This window comes from Spermophilus citellus (assembly GCF_964194105.1).
Source record: "Spermophilus citellus genome assembly, chromosome: 2".
NCBI lineage: Eukaryota > Metazoa > Chordata > Mammalia > Rodentia > Sciuridae > Spermophilus > Spermophilus citellus.
The window spans coordinates 13,573,150-13,594,235 of NC_138183.1; the positions used below are offsets into that span (position 1 = coordinate 13,573,150).

The following is a 21,086-nucleotide window of genomic DNA, read 5'->3' on the forward strand; positions in this document are numbered from 1 at the left end:
CTCAAGTGAATTAATTACTTCTATGACCTTACTTGTAAGACTTGGGAAGAGGAGACTTTTAAAACTGATGGAATGTGAGTTTATAAATTTTGGTTACGCAGGTAAATTTTTTTTTTTCAACTGGTCGAATTCTTTGGCCCTGGAACACAGACAGTTTTAAAAAAATGAACCCAAGGGTATAAAAATACTTGGCTCTCTCCTTGTTTCTGCCTTTTAAAATTAGATATGTAAATGCCAGTGGTGGAATTTAATAACCTTAGAAAACGGAAGACTTCCAAGTACACAACTAGGTAAAGAGAGAGAACATTCCCTCTCCTGGAAATAATGGTTTTAGCAGCACTTTCTTTGGGGCAGTCAACAAGGGACAGAGATGTTGATGGGCAGCTCATCTTATTTATGGTCAAACCAGAAGAAAAGCTATGGTTTGTGGCCAGTCCTGAGCCAGAAAGCCTCTCTTGCTTGCCTTCTTGCTTTCCCTTTCTTCCCTCTTTCTTCCCGACCCCTGTCCATCCTCTCTTTATTTTAGTCTCTCTCTCTCTCTCCTCTCCTCCCTTGTTTCTTTCCTTCCCTATAACTTAACTTCCCAGCAGTGACTCTTGCTTGGCCAGGGCAGGACACTTCCCTTCCAACTTTATCCCCACCTCCTTCCTCTTCTGATTGAACCCTGGGAAGCTCTATCACGGAGCTACATCCCCAGCCCTTTTTAATTTTTTGTTTGTTTGTTTTGACACAGGGTCTAAGTTGGTAAGGCTGGCCTTGAACTTGCAATCCTCCTGCCTTGGCCTCTGGATCGCTGGGATCACAAGTGTGCACCACTGTACGCATCTTACCCTCCCTTCTTGGGGAATCTTCTAGAGCCTCCTCTCTAATGATGGGATAAAATGTGCACCCCCGGGTCTTCTCCTTAAGCCGGGCTGTGGTGACCCCTGGACTGTGTCCCCCTGGCTGGCCATGCAGCTCCCCAGCGCCTCCTGGAGCTGCTTTCCTTGCACCAGGCCCCAGGGAGTCCTCTCTGCCTGGAGTCCTCTCCCCAAAGCTCTGCTCGCCCACCTCCTCCCAGAGCCTGGTCTCACCTCACCTGGCTTTTCCTGGCTATCTCCACCCTCTGGTAGCTTCTTGAAAGGTCCCTCCCCTGTGCACCTGGGTGTCTCCCCACCTGCCTCTGGGTAAGTGAGCGCCTTAAGAAAGAATCCTGGCTCTGCAAATTCCTTGTCTGTGGTTTTGAGAAGTCACTCCCCCATCTGGATCTCATTTCCTCATCTGTAAATGAGGCCGGACGAGCCATCTCTGGGGGCCCAGGGCTGTGTGTTTTTCTGGTTCTAGGAAAGTTGGGGATGCTCTTCATTCAGTGTTTCTGTGAGAAGGACCCATCGAACTTCAGGGACATTGATTCTGCCCATGCTTCTGGACGGTTCTTGCCAAGGTCCCTAGGAGGCAGTTTTCCCTGCCAAGAACCTTCTGGCTGTGCATTCCAAACCCTGCTGCCAGAGGCCACCTCACCTCAGTGCTCCTGACATGGAGAAGCTGAGGAAGCAAAGCACTTTGATAGAGAGGAAGGCAGGCCGAGAGGTGGAGGCTGGAGGCCAAGTGCCCCCGGAAGAGGACACCCTGTAGGAGTGGACAAGATGTTTACCAAGTCACAGGTCAAAAGAATGAGCCCAAGGTGACCCTGCCCTCAAGCAGCCCGCCATCCAGGCCCCGCTGGACTCCCGGCATGCTCTGCCTTCTCTCAGGCATCTGTCCCCCATCAGCAGCACCTGTTTATTTCGTTTCTCTTTGTGCCTGGGAGTGTGTCCTGGAGCTGCGGCCCCAGGCTGAGATGGGGCCACCGACTTGTGGGTGTGCTGCTAATCAAAAAGTTGTGTCTGTTGCATTGTGACAGAGTGCCTGACCAGGGGACACGTCATCCAGAACTTTAGTCTGATGGGAAAAATGGAGGAAGACTGTCTTTCCCTGATGGTGGGCTGGAGTTCTTTATGTCGTGCCAATCATCGGCTGGCTCCTGAGGTTGATCTCTGAATCTCTTGATCTCTGAATCTGGTTCTTAATTTGCTGAGGTATCTTTTCTGTATGCTCAGCATTTTAACGTAGAAAATTTGATCTATATTTTTTCACAGGCAGTGCTCGTGTGTGTGTGTGTGTGTGTGTGTGTGTGTGTGTGTGCGCGCGCGCGCGCGCGCGCGCACATTTAGATTATTTTCTTCTAAAACCTTTCAATTTCCTTCTTTCTGGTCTTTTTAGCCACATAGTACATGGAGACAGGGGGTAGGGGAGAGGGAGAGTGTGTGTGTGTGTGTGTGTAAGGGATAAGGGATCTTATTTTAATTTTTTGTATGGATAGCTAACACTTTTTTAAATTGTGGTTTAATTCATATAACGTAAAATCATATTTTAAATGGTAACTCATTTTATTTATTTATTTTTGAGGTACCGTGAATTGAACTGAGGACTCTTCTACCACTGAGTTACATCCCCAGCCCTTTCTATTTTATTTTGAGACTTGGATCTTTCTAAGCCACCCAGGCTGGCCTCAAGCTTGCGGCCCTTCTGCCTCAGGCTCCCAAGTAGCTGGGATTACAAACGTGCAGAGCTGCACCTACCTTGGTTAAATCATTTTCAAGTGCCTAAGTCAGCAGCATTTAGAACGTTGTGTAACTGTTACCACTATCTAGTTTCAGAGCATTAGCCATCTTAGCCATCAACTCAAAAGGAAACCTAGTTCCCATTAGGGAGGCTCTGCCCCTCCCCAACCCCAAGCCCCAGCAACCACTTACTGGCTTCCTGTCTCTATGAATTCACCTACTTTGGACATTTCAGATGAATGACGGTATACAATACATGGTGTTCTGAGTCTGGCTTCCTTCACGCAGCACCTTGTTTTCAAAGTTCGCCCCTGTTGCACTAGGTCGCAGCCCTCCATTCCTTCTGAAGCTGTGTAATATTCTAGGGCAAGGACAGGACACATTCTGTTTATCCAGCGCACTGTTGATGGACACGGGCTGATTCCACTCTTTGGCTGTTGTGAGTGGCTATGCCGCGAACATTTCTGTACGAATGTTTTGTTTGCACACCAGCTTCCAAGGATCTTAGTTGCTAACTATACATTTTGCACAATCTGTTCTTCCCCTCACAGATCTGCAGTTTCACCTCTGTAGCAGACCCAGCCTCCACACATGTGTGAGTCTCTCTTTCAAGGCTTCTGATCCTGATCCATTGGTCTAATTATCCATCGTAGTATTAACACTGTAGTTTCTGGGGTTTTAATTACCCAGGGTCAACTTTGGACTGAAAATATTAAATGGAAAATTCCAGAAATAAACGATTCACAAGTTTTAAATAATTTTATTATAACACGTTGTAATAATTGTTGTGAGACTCTTATTGGACCTAAGTTATAAGTTTATCACAGCAGAGCTACATAGGGACAGGAAAAACTGTAGTACTCTATATAAGACGCTTCTGGACTTATTGGGAGTATGTCCCATGTAGGTTGAAAATGCATTTAATACACTTTGTTTGTGAAGCACAAGAACTTAGCCTAGCGTACCCTAAATGTGCTCAGAACACTTACATTAGCCAGTAACTGGGCAAAATCATGCAACAGCCTATTTTATCATAAAGTATTACATACCTCTGTAATTTCCTGAATTATACTGAAAGCGAAAAACAGAAAGATTGTACAGACGTACTTTTGCACTACTGTAAAGTCAAAAAATTAAGTGAGGCATCCCCTGGGTGCCTTGGAACATCCTCCCCTTGGGTGTGCCACCTAAACCGTTACAGCTGCACGGTGCATCTTGATAACTGGTCAAGCAACTGCCCTCCCTCCCCTCTCTGTCTTATTTAACTCAGGGCCTTTACCTTTGATATGAATTTGAGGAGAAGCTCATCAAACTTCACAAAAATTCGACTGGGCTTTGGTTTGGGTTTTCAGTGGCTTGAGGAGAATTTCCATCTTTGTAATGTTGAAACTTCCCAGAAAATTCATAAATCATTTTCTTCCCAGCCTGAGACTTCCACACACCATTCTGCTGGGGTTAATTGTCCCCCACTGTCCCTCTGGCCAACTCCCTCCTCAGGTCTCAGTTATCTGTTTCTGGAGAGATCTCTGTAGCCTGGATCCCCCTCTGAGCCCCAGGCGTCCCTGTCCTGACCCAAGGAGTTGGGTGGTTCCTGGTTTGCTATCTGCCTCTTGGGAGGCTGCAAGTTCCTCCTGAGCTATGGCCCTGTGACCTCCATGCTGACAGATACAGGGAACCATTAAATATCTGTTGAAAGAATAAAGGGGGCTGGGGATGTGGCTCAAGTGGTAGCGCGCTTGCCTGGCATGCACGGGGCCCTGGGTTCCATCCTCAGCACCACATACAAATAAAATAAAGATGTTGTGTCCACCGAAAACTAAAAAAATAAAAATATTAAGAAATTCTCTCTCTCTCTCAAAAAAAAAAAAAAAAAAGAATAAAGGAAATGAGAGAGGACAGTCTTCAGGCCCTAGGGTGTTTGCCATGCCTAGAGATGGCAAAGTAAGAACTTCCTGTGTCTCTCCTTTTTCCCCTGGGAAAGGGGATGTGATGTGATTAGTGTCCACCTTATAGCTTGGGCCAGGGAGTAAACCAGTCTTGATGCAAAGGTCCTAGAGCCATGTCTATTAAGTGGTCAGGGCTACCAAAGCCTTTGCCTGGCCCACTCTTCTCCTCCGGGAATGTCTCAGGCTCACAGCTGTGTGATGCTGGGAGGCTACAAAGTCTGTTCCCTGAAACCATCTCATTTTTATTTAATTTCTCCCACAAACTAGACATCTTACTCCAAATTTTCAAATGAGGCGAAGGAGTCTAGGAGAGGCGGAATGACTCATCAGAGACCTTCAAGCCAGAGCTCCTGACCCCAAACCCAACACGGATAATCGTTGTGGTATTTTCCAGATCAGACATTTGGTCAGTAGAATTGCTAGTTTGACTTTGAGAACTATATGGTTCCTCTCAAAAAATGAAACAAACAACAACAACAACAACAAACTGACCAGTATTGACTCACATTATTTTTAAATTTTTACTAAAGTAGATATAAATCTAAAATTAAACTTGACTTTCTTATGCTCATGGTTCTATCAACCAACATAAAACCAACACAAGTCTTCAAAGCAAACACAAACAGAACCACAAGCCAATTTAAAAAATTCCAATCATCACCATATTAAGAGACCAAGTAAGCTTCTGACATTGGCTTCAACAGGAGTAGAGTGATTTGGGAAGCTGTCATATTTTCTGTGTCATCTTTTGATTTTGATCACAATGGACTATCATTTGAGCTACTCTCACACTCTTATTTTTTTTTTTATGTTTATGATCCAATTAGATGGGTCCAGCAATTTGAACAATGCTCTCTCAAATGCAGTAATGGAAAGTGGGAAATAATGCACTTAGCCTCATGTCACTCACTGTGTTTACTGTGGCACTCACTGCTAATGAACTATGGCAAGTATGTTCACAAAAGACAATAATGGCGCAATTTATCCTCTAGCAAAGGGCCCATTGTGCTGGCAGCATGAGCTCTTCATTCCTGAGAGGCTGTGTGGGGCTGGTGGTTAGTTTCTCCCACCACTGTACTCTGTGGGCCCACCAGGAAACTCCATTCTCTGAAGTTCCTGTCCTGTCCTGTCCTGTCCTGGTTCTGTGTGTCCTGTCTCTCAAGTATTCAACCAGGCCTCTGTTCCTGAGACAACTGACATTATAGGTCATCCCATGCTCTGTGCCATTCACATGAGGTCAAGTTACAGTTGCAACATATTCAATTATTTAAGAAGCTAATTTCTTAGCCTATGAAAATGATGTTCAATGGCAAATAATCCTGGCAAAGAAAATTTTGAGTTTTCTACCAGTAAAGTAAATCTATATGAGCTCAAGGGTGGTCACTGTCCTTAGCAGTATGGGACAAGTTAAATGAAGGCAGCCTGAAGTGCCTCCATCAACTCACTGGAAGTGAACCACAGAAACTCAAACTCTGAAATAGAAATTTCTTTGCTTGTCTTCTAAATAATTCTAGAAGAGAATCCCTGAGGCTGTGTGGTGCCCTGTTTGAGGAACTCTGGGCTCAAAGACCTTGGAGTCTGTGGATGAACAGAGGCAGGCGGTGCGCTAAGTGCCCGATGACCAGCCGCTCACTTCCGGAGCTCAGGACTTGGGGGACTCCCCACCCCATCCCCAGCAGAGGCACCAGAGCAGCCTTCCCAGCCTGTTGCTGTCTTTATCTGCCCTTTTCCTTCCCTGGGAAGCACACGGTGGACCCGACCTCCCAGGCTGTCAGTTTTCCCAGCATTTGGCTGTGCTCCAGGACCCCCGAGCCCCTCCCCGCAGTACAGGGTGACAGATCCCACCCCACGCTCCGATGATCACCCCTCAACGGCCCCCCTCGCACCCCGCCCGGTCCCTTCTCGGCCACCACCATCATCACCACGTGCAGGCCTGCAAAGGCAAAAGAGGCTCAGCAACCCTCACCGGGGACTTTATTTTCTTTTTTGCTGGTTTCAGGCTTTTTTCTGCCTGAGTGAAAATGAAACAAACACCACCCCCTCCCCAGCAGGCGACACACACGCCCTCGCCCTCGAGCGCCCGGGCGGCCGGCCTCCTAGCTGCCGGTGTCCGGGGCGGGGACTGGCTTGGCACGGCCGGCGGGGGCCGGCGGGACGGGGAGCGCGCTCGCTGTCCAGCGCACGCCGGCTCCTCGCGCCCCTGCCGGCTGCCTGCTGCCTGCTGCCCGCGGCCAGGAGGAGGCGCCGGCCCGCCACGGGCCCACTCGGGAGGGCGGGCGCGCACCCCGCCCTGGCACGCCCGGCCGCCTCGGGCCCTGGCGGCGCGGCGACATTTCGGTCAGCGGAGGGCGCCGCCGGGACCACCCGCCGAGGCGCGTTCCTGCCCCGAGCGCCCGCGGCCGCGCGCGGGCCCTGGCGCTCAGGTTCTGAGGATCAGGTGGGTCCCCCGGGCGCCGGTCCAGCGCCGAAGCTGAGAGCCGCGCGTGGAGAGCCTGGCGCTGAGTGGCCAGGCTCCCGGTTCCGCGCGTGGGTGGCGGAGGTGGCGGGGTGGGGGAGCGGGGCGGGCCGCCGCTCCAGCCCTGCCCGGTGCCTGCCCTGCCTCTGGCCCTAGCTTTTGTTCTGGTGGTTTGCTCTGGTGCCCAGATCTGATCCGGTCTGTCGCCAGACTGTGCCTGTCTCTGCCTCTGTCCAGCCTTGGAGATTACGGCCTGCAAGACTGCGGACCCAGGTCTGTCCCTCCTGGCGTTGGTAGGGTAGGGATGGCACGAGAGGGGGGTCGCGGGGAGCACAGGTTATGACCCACCCATGAAGTCCTGAAAGGCAGGAGGTGTCTGCCCTGGCAGGACAGAGACTGGTTCTTGCCCGAGACACGATGGGAAGGGGGTACCTCTGGGAAAGGGGAGCTGGGGTGGGCGTAAAATGAGCGGTGCCTCAACCCGGAGAGCAGGGTTTCGCAGAGCCAAGGGCCAAACCCAAACCCAGCCTGCGGAAAGTTTCGGACACTGTATAACTTGGGCAGCCAAAGTGCTTGCTGCGGGGTGGGGGTGATGGGAGGCAAAGGGTCCCTTCAACTTTTCAAACTACCTCGTTCCCACTCAAGAAGGACACCACCCCGCGTTTGGAAATGGCAGGAAAACAGCTAAACAGAATGATTGCACAAACTCTTGAAAAGCATCCAAGAAACAGTAAAGGGGGGAAAATGTTAGCGCGCAGAGAGAGAAAGCAGAGCAACTTGAGATTCCCCGATTTTCCCTCTGGCGGGTGGGGGCGGGGCAGAGGGTGTCAGTGCTGCTCCTCCCCCCAGGAAGGAACTGAGACCCAGGCTTTGTGGCTTTGCTTGCTGTTTGCGCCCACTCCTTCTGGCTCCTGAGCAGGCCTGGCTGCCTCCTTCATTGTACCTGGTAATAGGTGTGTCTCAGGAGGCAGGAGATGCTGGGTGGAGGCCTGGCCTTGCTGCTTTTGCAGGCAGACGATTTCCCAGGCAGACCCGCAGGTTCCTCCACTGAGAAATAGATTATGCTGGAGACCTTGTTCCCAGGAAGCAAATGCAAAGTGTATTGCCAGAGGCCAGGACCTGAAAGGGACTGAGGTAAAGGACTTGATTAACTTCTCTGCTTTTCTGGCTATACTAAGCACTTTTTCTACCTTCTTGGGGGGAAGTACCTTGCCTCTCTTACCAGATGGGGCAGGATGCAGGTCTAAGTTATCTCTGTTACAGGTAACAGATGTTCAATGGCTGAATAAGGCAGAGCTGAAAGACTCCCTAGGGATTTCCTGCTCCAGGAGATTTCAAATTGTGTCCCAGAAGGCCTAGCATCAGCGTGGGGGAGGGGAACCTAGAAGGCAGGGCTCTGCCCCACCCCACCCCCATTCTCATTTCTGACAAAACCAGTTCAGGTCCACCTTTATCTCTTCTTTGTTTTGGTGAGTTCCAGAGGGTGTTTGGGAAGGTGTCCTTATACCTTCTTCTCTGGTCATTTTATGTGGAGATCAAGGGTCTGAGGTCAAAGGTCTGCAAAGCAATTAGGGGAAGGGCTTCCAGTGGGTGAACCTTGCTGGGAAACCTGTCTCCGGAGTCCTAGGCCAGGAGTGGCCTTCCCCGGGCCGGGCCGTGGTGATTCTGGCTTCCCCCAGCTCTTGGCACCAGCTCACCTATATTTAAACTCCAGGGCTCCTGGGCTGCCTTCCTAACCTTCTGAGAGAAGAAATGACTCTCGATCTCTGTACTTCCAGGCCTTTAGTGGGACTTTAAAATATGGGTTGGTCTCACAGGTTTCCCAGCCTAACGGGGTGCGAGGCACCACTAACTGGTTTCTAGTAGAGGAGATGAAGATTCAACAGAGAGCCAGTAACTCACTAGCGGCCCCTCAGCTATTAAATCGCAGCTGAGATTTGAATACATTTCCGCCTGACTCTAAGGCTTGAGTTCTTCCATTTCAGCATCTCTCAGGATGACTATAAAATGGCTAAGGGACAGATGTCATCCAGATCAGAGTAGGGGTGGGGGACAATGGCTGAACCGGGAAATGTATTAACTAGGCATTTATACAGGTGCATTCATAGCAGAAATAGTATTTTGTTTGAATATGAATGTTTTCTGCCCTGTGCTTTCTTTTTATTTTGGTGATTGTTTATAGATGCTTATTTTTAAATTTTTAACTAAGGTATAATTTACATATGCTAAAATCCACCAATCTGAAGAGTTTTGTTCCATGAGTTTTGAAGTTGTTTCCATCTGTGTAGCCGCCCCAAATGAGACATAAATATTTATCTCCGTCAGTCTAGAAAATTCTTATTTCCAGTTAATTTTTCTTCTACCCTGTGAGGCCCCCATTTTCTGATTTTATTACTGTTTAATTTTGCCTGTTGTTGGAATGTACTCTTTCAGGTCTCAAATCACATCACTGGGTGTGATGTTTTGTATGTGAAACAAACTGCACTTTGTTAATGCTGAATCGTATTCCGAGGTGTGGATATACCTCAGTTTGTCTCTTCTGCTAATGAATATCTTGCTTATTTCCAGTTTGACGATATTATGTGATCATTCTTGTGCAAGTCTGGGAGTGGAGTTGCTGGGACACCTGCATATGTGACAACTAGGAATGTTTTTCTCGACAGTATTTGGTGTTGATGGTCTTTTTGATTTTAGCTATTTTGATGAACTGGTTGGTGATTTTTACTTTCTGTTTTTCTAATCAAATTTTAATTTTTGGAGAAGACAGATGAGCAGGGGTGAAATATGAGATGGTGGTGTGAGAGCCACTGTGCACCATGATTTAGCAGAGAAGGAACCAAGTGGTGGTTGCACGGTGACCACAGGAATAGGGATTTCTGGGCTCCGGAGAGGTCTCTGTATATCAGTGGGGATTTACAGACTTGGTACTTTACATATTCTACAAACTGGACAAGTTGAGGAATGCTCATAGTTTTAGATACGACTTCTGCAGCATTCATCTCACCTCACGTATTGGGCTCCCAATCCATGTTTAACTGCCCCTGGAGTATTTCTTCTTGTATGTCGCAAGGCTCTGCAAACTCAACAAGACCAGGAAAGAATTCACTATCTCACGGTGGCTTTCTATCATGGATCACTGATGCATGCTCAGAAGCTGAGCAATTAAGGTGGGGGATGATAATGAACTGAGTTCCACACCAAATGATGGAAAGCAGTCCAGGCAAGTAAAGCCTGGAAGTTGGATTGGGCAATAAGGAGATTAGGAGCAGTTCTGGTTTGGTGAAGCACTAGCAAGCTAGATGGCTGATAGGTGAGAAGGTAAGATATGGAGACAGTGCAGTCAATTCTTTTAAGAAGTTTATTTGAGAAGGTCAGGAGAGAGACTTAACTGTAGGGAGCTGTAGGGAGACAGGGTAAAGGAAAGGATTTTTAAAATGGAAAAGACCGGTGAAGAATAGGTTCAGGGGAAGGATTCAGTCCAGGAGAGGGAAGGGCTGGTGGATAAAACCAGGTGCTAGGAGGAGCAGGAGGCAATGGGGAGAGATGACTTTGAAACAGAATGGATTGTCTCCTTCTGTGAAACTGGTTGTGCGTAAGATGCAAAGACTCACCAATAAGAACATTCTTTGTTGATTCCCCACAGCTCACAACTCCTTGTCATGGCACGTGTGGATTTTTATATTGTGTACTTCTCATTCATGTATATAGCATGTATCATTTAGCTTTTGATGCGATCATGCTGCAAAACAAACATCCCCAAGCTTAGCTTCTGAGCTGTTTATTTATTATTTACATAAGGCATTAGCTGCAGAACAGTTGTAGGGCATGGTTTTGTGGCTTTGCTCTAGGTGCCAGAGAGATAAAAGATTTGCTCCAAGTGGCTTCTCATTCTGGAGCCCAAGCTGAGGGAGATGCTTCTGTCTGGTAAATATTGTTTTATGGTGAAAGCTGGAATAAGAAAGAGATGATATGATACCTCTTAAAGCTTCCATTCTGCCATTTCCCACTTTCTACTGGTCATAGTCAGTCATATAACCAGATCCAAAGTCAACTCGATAGAGATGTATACTTTGCCTATTGGCAGGGAATGAATATTTGGAAACAATAATCCAATTGACCATGTGTTTGCTAATATACTAGTGATCCCTAATCTATGGTGGATAGAGTCCAAGACCCCCAGTGGATGCCTGAAATCTTGGATAGTACCAAACCCTATGGACACTATGTTTTTTCCTCTAGCTATTTAGAAACTAAAGTCAGACATATATACAGTGGGGGACATACTGGATGGAGGATGCTTCACTTCCTGGGATGGACAGAGTGGAATGGCGGTAGATTTCTTCTTGTACTAGCATGCACATTTCAGTGGTACACAATTAAATCTTATGACTTGCTTATTTCTGAAATTTTCAATTTAATGCTTTCAGAATGGCTGATCATAAGTAATTAAAACCCCCCAAAGCAAAACTACCCATAAGAGTTTACTATTAAAACTCAATGATATAGGTGTCCACCTAACTCTTGCTCTCCAACTTCATCCCCTTCACACAGCCTACTGTCTGAGACAATTGCTCAAACACGGTGATGTCCTCTCAAGTCTCTATATCTTTGGGAATAGAATCTCTCTGTCTAGGTGTCATCCCCCATTACTTTCCATTACTGTGACAAAATAACTGAGAGGATCAACCTAAAAAGAGGAAAGGTTTGTTTAGGCTCACAGTTTCAGGGGTTTCAGTCCATGGTCACTTGGTCCTGTGGTTTTGGACCTGAAGCTTTGGACCTGTGGAGGCAGAGTGCATCATGGCAGGAGCACATGACAGAGGAAGCCTGTTCACCTCACAACAGCTGAGAAGCAAAGGGAGAGAGGAAAAGAAAGAATCAGGGTCCCAATATGCCCTCCAAAGGCACACCCCCAATGACTAACTTCTGCAGGCTCCACCTCCTAGAGCTTCTGCCACTCCCAGCAGTGCCAGAAGCTGGAGATCAAGGCTTTCACAAGGGCCTTGGGAGGAAATTTATTCCAACTACAGCGCCCAACCCCCACCACCAAATCTCTGGCCTGCTGTAGTGGCTCATCTCTACCAGCTCCCCAGAGAGTCCTCCGAAGCCCAGCCCCACTGTTCCCACTTAGTTCAGATGCACCCCCTTCAGCCGGGGTGGCTGTTGTCTCCTGCCCGTCCCTCCCAGTACACTTCAACACTGCATCAAAGTCTTCCTGCCAGGCACCAGTTCATTGGGTGATTTGCTCTTTCCAAGGCTCCCTCTCCTTCAGGATAAAGCACATATTCCTTTGCATGACATCCAAGATCCTGCACGAGTTACACTCTGAACTTCTGGCCTCCTTGCCCCGCTCCTCAGAACATCTTCTCTGGCCTCAGGAATTACTGCCGTTCCTGGAACCCTCTCCTGGCTTATGCCTGCAGCCTTTCCTCCATGCTGCGGCTCCTGCTTAAAGCGCTCTCGCTGCACCCTCCACAAACCCACCTGCAGATTCCCACTCATCTTTCAAGATCTAGCTTCATCAGTGCGTTCTCTGGGAGGCCAATGCCTTCATCCTGCGCCTGCGCCCACCCCATGAATGAAGCATCCTCTCCTCCCCCCGCCCCATGCCCCAGCACCTGGGCATCCTGCCACACACAGCCCCAGCTACAGTTTTGCCACATGTCATTCTTTCTTTCCTTCAAAGAGTACACTACTCACATGACCACAGAGCTCTGTACCTGACACACTCTGGTGGTCAGGTATGGCCTGAGGGACCTGCTGCCTGAACTGCATCTTTAATGACTGTCAGACCTGGGGCAAGGTGTGTCACCCCTCTGCCTGTGCCCTGAGTCTGCTGATGGGAGCATCACTCCTGAGAGGGAGGCCGGTGGAGTTCCCTTCGGAAGTCAAAGAGCTATGTAGATTTAGTGCATGGGTTGCAGGCAAAAGGTCAGTATGTTTAACCCAGAACTATTTCTGAAAATCCTTCCAGTTAAGAAAAAAAAAAAAAAAAAAAAGAGGAAGTTAAACTATATTGTGTTAATCTCCAGCCAAAGAGCTGATCTGCTCAGCTTGTCCTAACGAAATGCAGAGGCCTCAGAACCCAGGGACATGCAGTCCAGACAGGCCATGGGAGTTTCCTGGACTAGGGCTTTAGCAACCTTTATGTTAACTTTTATTGCCAAGCAGAGTCTCATAAAGCAGAGGCATGGGTAGCAGGGAGTGGAGAGCCAGTGCCTCATGCTCACAGTTTTGTGCCCCGGGGGAGCCCCTCAGCAGCATTCACAAGGGACCTGGGTGGGAGGCACGTGCTTCCTGTGGCTCTTTTACAAAGCTGTGTGTGGTTGGCAGATGTGAATGACAGGAAAAGATATAGAACTGCCACTTGGAGCAAGGCCCAGCTCAGAGAGAGGGCTTCTGGGAAATGTGGCCAAGAGAGCTGAGTGGTATAGAGACGGTGGGTGGAAAGAAGGGCCCAGAAGAGGTCAACTTAGTTGGATGACAGTAAGACTGTGGGGAAAACAGAAAATTAACTTCAGAATCATTATAATGACAGTTCTCTATCCTGCTTGACAATTTGAGAAGTGAGAGACCACATACTTATCTCACCTGGGCCTCACAAAAAAAGCCCTGTGAGGTTGGAAGAGCTGACATTATTTCCTGATTTTACACATGAGTAAACTGAGGCTTCCAGTTTTAAGGCCTTGGACAAAGACTCTCAAAGAATTAATGGTAGAAGCCTGGCAAGGTGACATGTGCCTATAATCCCAGAGACTTGGAGAGGTGGAGGCAGGAAGATCACAAGTTCAGGGCCAGCCTGGGGAACTTAGCAAGACCCTGTGTCAAAATAAGAAAGTAAAAGGGCTTGAGACATAGCTCAGTGGTGGAGGGCCCTGGGTCGATTCCCAGTACCCGCCTCCCCCCACCCCACACACAGGTAGAACTGAGGCCTGAAAGCCAGATTTGCCTCTAGTGTGGCTGGAGCCCTTGGTGGCTCCCAGAAGGTAGAGGGATGCTGGGGGGAGCTGTAGTGACCTTCACTGGGGCACAGAAAAGGGTTCCTGGTTGGTGCTGCTCAGACAGAAGTAAGCCAGAGAGAAAGCTCTAGGTGGAAGAGGCTGGGGTAAGAGGCCAAACTCTGAGACCAGTTTTTACCCATTTCAGCCTGGGTGCTCCCATCCTTGGGAGTCTTGCTTTAACCACCCTGGGTGGGGCTCTCCCTAGGGATGAGATGCTCTGGGCTGAAGGTGAGGTGGTCGTAGCCACTCAGTGCTGGTGCTGCCTCAGTGTCCCTGTCAGCCAGATGGCACAAAGCACAGACCCAGCAAACTTCTCTCTGCAGTTGGAAAAAAGGCAGGAAAAGGAAGTCCAAACCCACAGGAAATGGATGCTTAAACCCAAACCTACAAGGAAGAAGTAGCTGTTATCCCCAGAGGGACCCCAAGTTTTCAGCTTCCTCTTGGGAGTTTGGGCACCAGGAGCTAAGGCTTTAGGAGATGCACCAGTTCTGGGGACTTGTGCTTGTTCAACATCCACTGAGCTGCCTCCCGTCCTTTCCTTCACTATTAATAGTCACCCAGGATTTACTGAGCACCTACGAAGTGTTGGGCAAGAAATGAGATGTAGTGGTGAATGAGACACACAATCCCTGCCCGTATGGAGGCTGGAATTCAGCTTGGGAGACAGTGGTGAAGAGATAATTGTATAGAGAGAGGTGAAGAATGTTGTCACAGGGGCCTGATCCTCTGTGGGGAGGTGGCCAGAGCAGGTTTCCCTGAGGACATCACCTTTACATTGGGGGTGCAGAGGGAATTGTGTTTCAGGCAGAGGAAGAGGCAGTGAGAACCAACCATCCTGCTGTCCCTCTAGTTCTCCAGAACCCAGAGGGAGGGCACAGAGGAAGAAGCAAGTCCAGGATGACGAACAGCTGCCCAGAGTGGTGACGCCGGGGTTGGCAATGTGGGAAGAGCAGCTGCCTGCTTTCCTCCTGTCTCAGGGACGTCCCGAGTCCTCAAGTGGCAGGCCAGCTGTCCCTGGCATCTGAGGGGAAAGCCAGGACTCTTCCAAAATGAGGGGCAGGGTTCCTTTTAAGGTGGAATTGGGTCCTTGAGAACGGGAGTAGGGTTTGGGTTTGCTGATGGCCGTCTCTAGATTGATATCTTGTGTAACAAACTCGATTCTCGTATGTCAGCCAGAGCCGTGTAAAGGAAGGGAGAAATGATATTTCTAATGCAAATTGAATGGAATTCATTCTGTGGCCGTCATGTAAATTCCACATGGGAAGTGCTCAGTGACTGGGACTGAGAATATTTAGTCGCTCCTGAGAAGGTGGAGCCGTCAGACATTGTGGTTGTAAGCAACAGAAGGAGCCTGTAGCTCCCGAGACAGAAGAGGCACCCTGGGAAAGATTTCCTTCACAGCTCCCTGGAAAACCAGGCCAGCAGAACCGACAAAGGCTGGGCAATACACACCGCAGGGTCTGTGGAGGAGTGGCCACCAGGGCTGCTGTACACAACGTGTCTCTATCAGCTTCCCTGCCACCTCCTTGGGATGCTGACTGGTCAAGGCCTAGGTCCTGCTCCTGCATTCCAGGTGCAGATGGATGAACAGGGGAGGCTCCATCTTGTTTTTCCCTGGTAGTGGATGGGGAGGTTCCTGACACTAATTGGGCAGCCACCAAGTCCATCAGTGCCACCAGAGATGGAGACTTCATAGTGCTTCAGAATTCGACAGGTCTAAGAGGGGGGCACAGAGCCCTGAGGGGAACTTACAGAGGGGCAGCCTGACCTCACTCAATTCACTGAACTTCTGAAACCTCAGCGTTCTCATGTGTGACATGGGTTGGATTGATTTTAGAGCTATATGTCGCTATGAAGTAGCAGCTGCTGTTGTCATTATTGGCTGTAGAACAGCTGAGTGACCTCATTCAACTATTATGACCATAGCTGTGTCCTCAAAGGAATGAAATCCAATGTATGAAAACCTAGATGAATTCAGGAGCGGCCACAGGCGTTTCTTACAAGGAGATTCTCAGCAAGGCTCCTCTAAATCTTCATCTCCCCAGGATTCATAAAAACAGGATTTGATTTGTCAAAAATAAAGAAACAAATAACAGGAAGTCACCTCTTACACATCTTTGATCCGTGCAGTTGCAGAGGGCCATTGTCTTGCAGGGCAGATGATCTGCTTAGCATCCCAGACCTGCTTCCTCAGTGCAGAGGCCTAAAGAGGGAGGGGGCACCCACCTTGTCCCCAGGAGAGTTTAGCCCCCTGCTGCCCACTGGGAAATGCAGCCTCCTTCAGACACAGAGGACTGGGGGGCGGTGTGGTGCCTGCAGGTGTTTGGTGGCCAGCTCTTCAATACCCAAAGGCCAGGCCAGTTTCCATGGTGTAAATATGTCCACCCCAGCCCTTTCTCACTTGCTGCTCCAGGAGCTGAGAGAAGGTGTGCAGCCCTGCCCTGTGGTTTGGTATCTTCCGCTCTGCCTGGATATAATAGATAAGTAACCTCCATAGGGTACAATGTAATAAGATGATTAGGAAGTGAGGAGTTCTTATTTTCTTTGTGCTTAGTGTAACTCATTTAAATGTATCTAAGTTTTTGGTATGGGCTGTGTTTAACAGCTGGCTTGCCAACTTCCTGAAAATTCTAACAATCAGATCACTAAATGTTGTATATGTGAGTTGAAAAAGAAAATCACACTGCACATCATGAATGTGTATAAATGGTTGTGTGTGAATTAGAAAAACAACAACTTTAACATGTGGCTCATGCAAGCCATTGTGAATCTGCTTTGTCACACTACTGGCGTCAGTGATCCTACAGAGGAGCCAGCACAAAGAGGCCATCCCTGAACACAGGGCCTCCTCACATCTTGAGTCATGTCAACATCTTTTATTTCCTTAACCTTTTGTTTTGCTGTGGGGGGGATGGGACCCAGGGCCTCATGCATGCTGGGCAAGCACTCCTCCACCGAGCTACATCACCAGCCCAGCTTTGTCACCATCTTTGACGCCTGCAATTGTTTCCTGTATTTATTTGTTTACTGCTGCAGTTTGGAGCCTTAGTTTCCCCAAAGGCCCACATGTTAAGGGCGTGGTCCCCAGGGTGGTGCTGTTGGGAGGTAGTAGACACCGTGAGAGGTGGGGCCTGGTGGGAGACCTTCAGGTTATTGGGTTCGTACCCTTGAAGGGGATAATGGGACCCCAGTCCCATTCTCTTCCTCTCCTTTGCTTCCCAGCCATGAGTTGAGTGGCTTTACTCTGCCAGGCACTTTCTGATTTGATTTGCTGCTTGGCCACAGGCCCCCAAAGCAGTTGGGCCAACCAGTCACAGTCTAAAACTGTGAGCCCAAATAAACCTTTTCTCCTTATGAGTTGATTATCTCAGGTATTTGTCATAGAGATGGAAAACTGACTGGCACATTTACCAGTTAGTTTGCCTGTTTGGAATGTCTGCTTGCCTGTTGGGTTCACTGCAGAATCCCCAGTGCTTACAGTACTACAGCACTAGCCGGCGTGTAATAGGCCCTCAAAAAACATGGGTTGTTTGAATGAATGGAGTCAGGCCAAGGAGACTGCAAGGGTTCGTTCGCACCCTGCTTCTCTGAATGGGCATCTTTTGGGTTAGAATGGAGACTTCTAAGATTGCCTTTAGCTGTAGAAGTCTCTGTCCTGATGGAGACATCTCTCCACATAGCCTAGCCCAATGCACGTCCTCAACTGAGCACTTTCACGGGTGGGAGCCAGGGCGCTGGTTCTTAGAGCATCTGTTTTGTCCTGTCCTCTGAGGGCAGTTATTTAACACTGATTTCAAAATGGCTTCCTTTGGGCATCATGATTGGCCCAGCCCAGCATTCTGGGCTTTGCTGAGAGGGGGCCAGCCCTCTTAAGATGACAAAGTCCCTGTTTCTCAGTGGATACTGTGAAGCCCATGGCTTTTGCCCCTGGATAAGCTGTTCCAGGATCAAGGAGTTCAGTCTGCCGGGGTGAGAGGGTCCAGTGAGTTAGGGACCCACAGGTCCATCTTGAGCACAGAGCCCAGTGGAGCCAAATGGGCAGCTGTCGGAGGCAGGGTGGTCTGCTTTCCATCTTAGCACAGTTCTTCCTTTATTTCCAAAACTCTGGGGATTGGGATTTTGATAAAATACAGTAAAAATGAGTGACTCGGTTTCTGTGCCTCCTCATGGAGGAATAAACAGCCTCTGTGTCCAGGGTCCACACTTTGAGAGCCACCATCCTGGGAGACACCAGCTGCCTCTGGCTTTCACTCTCACAGCCACTGGCAAAGCCAAAACAGAAGCTCCTCAACTTACAATGGGGTTACATCCAGATAAACCCATTTTAAGTAAAAAAAAATATGACAAATTGAAAATGCATTTCATATACCCCACCTGCTGAACATCCTAGCACAGCAGCATGAATGCCAGTTGTTTACCCTTGTGATCGAAGCGCTGTGTCTGCCCAGCATCACAGCAGGGTATCTTACCACGGACAGCTACCCTGAGGAATGGTCAAAATTCAACTTACAGTTTCTATGCATATCACGTTTGTATCACCATAAAGTCAAAAAATTGTTAAGTCAAACCAACACAGTCGGGGGACATCTCTATTTGAGTCTCTGTACTTGGCAGGTGAGAACAGGGAGGCACAGGCAGGCTTCCAGGCACTCCCCACTAGGAGCAGAAGGACGCGGCCCCACCCACCCCTTCTATGCCCCAGAAATGAGAGACAGCAGCCCACCAGACAGAGGCACCACACCCTTTGCCATTCTTCTGGAAGCTGAGATGAAGGAGTCCAGCCTTCTTGTGCACCCATGAGGTTCAGGGAAGGAGTAGGAGCAGAGACCAACCCAGAGCCAGCATCTTCTGCCACCTCCAATTGCTGTGTTCTGTGGAATGGACTGGGCTTGGGCCAGGAACTCTCCTGGTACCTCTGAGTCTGGGTGCAGCTGGAGCCTCTCAGGCAACCAGGGCAATAGCCAGTCCCCAAAGCCATCTGCTTTGAAGTAGCATTATAGGATTTCCTGCCTCGGCCTACAGTTTCCTTCTGCATGCTGGAATCCACCTGAGCCCATGTTTACCTTCTCTGAGGGGGGAGGGACTGTGGTCTGCAGAGCTAACAGGGCTGTTGGAGCTCTGCTTGCCCTTTTTACAGATGGACAAATGGGGAAGGAGAAGTGATCCAGGAACCAATTAAAATAAATGATAGATCCTGCCTATGGGAGGTGCGGGGGGCGCGTTTTTCACTCTGCAGACACTGTTTAGGAGGCCCACCTTCCATTCAAGAACCACGATGGTGAGGATGGTTATTGTTCCAGTTTTGGAAATAAGGAAACAGAGGCCCTGAGAGATTCCGAAATGTCCTAGGGTCACACAGGTCAAGAGATTTGGGATTAAGATGCATGCAGTAGCATGGTATCATACCACCTGCAGAAAGAAAACCTCTCAGGTGGCAGGGAGTGAGGGAAGCCCAGCCCAGCCCAGAGAAAACCAGACTGGAGCCCAGGAGTCCTGTCCCATCTGCTTTGGGGGCTGGGTAGCACCCCAGCTGCTAATCTGCCCATTGCATGCTGAGAAGCCAAGGATCACAGAATCCTCCACACAGGCTGGGAGAGGTCCTGGGACCTGGAGTCTGGCTTTAGCTGGGAAGCTCAGAACCTCTTTATTTCCCTTTCAGCTGGTGCATGCGACAGAGCGAGAGTTGCTGCATCCGCTGCTGGGGCACATTTCCTGTTTGTGCACAGGGACCTAAGTGGAGTTTTAGGTGAAGGGCTAGGAGGGTGGGGGAGGGCGGAACTTCCTTACCGGAATCACAATGGTCAGAAGTGGAAAAGGCCTAGAAGACTGGGCCTAAACCTTCATTTTGTAGATGGGGAAACTGAGCCTCAAAGAATGTGAGAACCTGACTTAATTCACACGTGTGCCGGAATCACGAGTTTTCTCCCTCCCTCTCTCTCTCTCTCTCTCTCTCTCTCTCTCTCTCTCTTTTACTTATTTTGGTTAAATTTTGAGATGATAAAGCCATGAATGTGGGAGCTGGCAGAAAACTCGGAGGTTCCCCAGTCCATGTGCCTTCGAGGAGAATCTGAGCGGGGTGGGGAAGGGACTTTCTGCAGATTCCAGAGCTGGCTGCTGGCACAGCCCAGAGAAGAACACGCCTCCAGTGAGCATGTAACAAATGCCACGGAGAGCTCGTGGCTGCTGACTAAGGAGGACTGTGTCCAGTGGGGGGCAAATATAAATCAAAACATCAATCAGGTAATCATGCATGTCCAAATAGTGGCCAGCGCCCCAAAGGAGAAGAGGGCCCTGTGAGGGAGAGAGACGTGGGAGACCTCCTCTGGGCTGGACCTCCCACCTAGCACCTGAGTGGTGAGGAGGGCCAGTCCATCAGCCCCAGCTCATCACGGGTGAAGACTGCCTCCCTTTTTAATTTATTTTTTAAATTTATTTTTAAGGAAAGAGGCGGAGGTAATGAGCACAACAAGGAGCTGGTGGCAGGACCTTGCTCCTCCCTCAGGCCAAGGGAATTTTAGAAAACCCTCAAACTTGTTGTCTGCTAACCGTGACCTTGAATGGGAACCTTAGTAATGTCCTTGTCTTCATCTGGGGATTGGAGCCTGGCTGGTCTTGCACAGCCTTGGTGGGGGTGTTTGTGTCCAGTTGTGCAGATGCTAGGGCAGGGCAGGCAGGGTGCTGCAGGGCGCCCCTCCTGGGCTGGGTCTGGGGGGTCTTGCCTCTACCCCCTTGTCTTACTGTAATCCCCTAACCTGCCCCTCCCCCAGCTGGCTACTTGGCAACTTCCTCTCCTCCTAGTGGCCCCTTTAAGATGTGTATTTCAAAGGAACTTGAACTGCATGCATGACAGACTCCTCACCCCAAAAACTCTTCTGCACACTGGAAGGAGTAGCAACCCCAGAGCTCTGAGGGACACCACCTAAGGACACTGTCACCTAGTCAGGTGGGGCAGAGCGACTCAGGGGGTGTGTTTCAGCCCCCCAAACCCTTCCTGGAGGCTGATTCTGCTCTGTCTGCCTAGGCTGTACTCTGAGCAGAAGGCCCAGGAACCAGGAAAGGTGGACCCCTGTGGCGGGGACCTAGGGCACCCCGACAGGCAGAG

General features: G+C 49.3%; 1 protein-coding gene across 1 annotated transcript in view; it reads left to right on the forward strand.

The window, feature by feature from the left end:
* Window positions 1-6,679: 6,679 nt before the first annotated feature.
* Window positions 6,680-21,086, forward strand: part of LOC308640427 (N-acetyllactosaminide alpha-1,3-galactosyltransferase) — a 57,703-nt gene continuing 43,296 nt past the window's right edge. The window contains exon 1 of the mRNA XM_081278489.1: window positions 6,680-6,965. The gene's annotated coding sequence lies outside the window, so the exon portion shown is untranslated. The remainder of the gene's footprint in view (window positions 6,966-21,086) is intronic.